This window comes from Geospiza fortis, unplaced genomic scaffold (genome assembly GCF_000277835.1).
Source record: "Geospiza fortis unplaced genomic scaffold, GeoFor_1.0 scaffold802, whole genome shotgun sequence".
Classification (NCBI taxonomy): domain Eukaryota; kingdom Metazoa; phylum Chordata; class Aves; order Passeriformes; family Thraupidae; genus Geospiza; species Geospiza fortis.
Genome location: NW_005055209.1, coordinates 1814 through 3457, shown reverse-complemented (window position 1 = coordinate 3457; position 1644 = coordinate 1814). Strand labels below are relative to the sequence as shown.

The 1644-nt window shown below is 48.9% G+C and overlaps 1 protein-coding gene across 2 annotated transcripts in view; it reads left to right on the top strand.

The window, feature by feature from the left end:
- Positions 1–821, top strand: part of LOC115949242 (killer cell lectin-like receptor subfamily B member 1C) — a 4183-nt gene extending 3362 nt beyond the window's left edge. For both annotated transcript variants that reach the window (XM_031065761.1, XM_031065762.1), the window contains one exon: positions 460–821. The gene's annotated coding sequence lies outside the window, so the exon portion shown is untranslated. The remainder of the gene's footprint in view (positions 1–459) is intronic.
- The last annotated feature ends 823 nt before the right edge of the window (positions 822–1644 follow it).

The window sequence follows — 1644 nt, the reverse complement described above, 5'->3', positions numbered from 1 at the left end:
TGCACCTTGGGCAGTACAAGAGCTCAGCTGTGGCTCCAGGGAGCCGAGGAGTTGTATCGGAGTTGTACCAGCACCTCCACGGGAGTTACAACAGGTCGGGAAGGTTACAACTGCACGGGGCAGTGGCTGCTCCCCCCGGTGGATGCTTAGAATCTCCTGGAACCATCCCGGGGTGATTCCCGAGGGGGAAGGAGCACAGGGTGGGGAGGGGAAATCTTGGAACCCATCCTAGGGTAATTCCCGAGGGGGAAGGAGCACAGGGTGAGGAGGTGAATGCGGGAATCCAGGCAGGAGGGGAGAAGTCGTGATGCCTTATTATTAAATATAATTGTAATAATATTAGTGATGATGATGATGATGATGATGATGATGATGATGATGATGATGATGATAATAATAATAATTATTATTATTATTATTGTTATTATTATTATTATTTTTAGCTTTCCTATTTTGCAGATTGTGTACTGCATTAGTGTGTGTCTCTGAACTTCATATAAAGTGCCACCAAGTTATCTTCACAGTTTAGCTGGACAGAACAATTCTTTTCCAGACCCAGAACCAAGGACACCGCTGCAGCTTCAGGCCCAAAAAGTGCAAACAACAGAGAATTGAGGAGAGCAACCTGGAAGGATGGGACTGCATCCCCTGGAGCTGTGATTGGACAATTAACCCCAATATGGAAACGGACCAGAACTTATAAAATTGTGAAAACCCATGACATGCTGTCCGTCTTGGGTGGAACCATGATTGGGCTCTTGTGCTGCCCAAGGTGCATCCTTTGAGGACTTATTTTAATAAATCCCTACTTTATTCTTTAACTCTGTCTAGCTGCTGTTCCACATAGCCTCTCAAGGCCTCAGTTGCCTTATTTAACATTAACATTAACAACAAAACAAAACAACAACGACAACAACAATAACAATAATAGTAATAATAATAACAACACCCCTCTCCATCTCAAAGTCACCTCCCTCCATCCCAAAGTCAGCCCCTCCAGGTCCCCCTCCCTGGGCACTCCCAGACATCCCAGGGATCCTGGGGCAGTCTCTGGGTGGGTTCCATGGGGGTTCCTGGATCCTGGAAGGTCTCCATGGGACCCTCTCTAGGACCCCCCAGGAAATTCCAGGACCCCCCCTTGGACCTCTCAGGACCTCTGAAACCCCTGGGACCCCCACGGTAACCGCTCTCCAGACCCCTCCAGGACATCCTGGGATGCCTTAGGACCTTCCAGGACCCTCACAGGAAGCCCAGGGATGTTGAGGGATTGCTCCCAGAAAAAAAGAGGGACAGCTCTGGCTGGCCTTGGCCTCCCGGGCTGTCCCCAAGGCATCTTGAGTGACACCCTTGCCAGAAAAGAGCCATCCTTCGCAGACAGCACAGCACCCCTGGCTGAAAGTGGGATTTGGCCGAAGCAAGGAAGAGGAGGAAACAGGGATTTGTTCCATTCAGACAGTAGTTCTAATTCCCCCTTCCATTTCTTTGTGGAAAGAGGAAAATGCCCTCCTTTTTTTCAAATTTGACTGCTTTCAGACCCGACTTTTGTAACAGAACATGAGCTGATTGGTCCTGCTGGATCTCCATGACAGTTCCTCTGTCATAAACATGTAACCAATGCACAGGGGAATGCCAACCCCCCAGAGG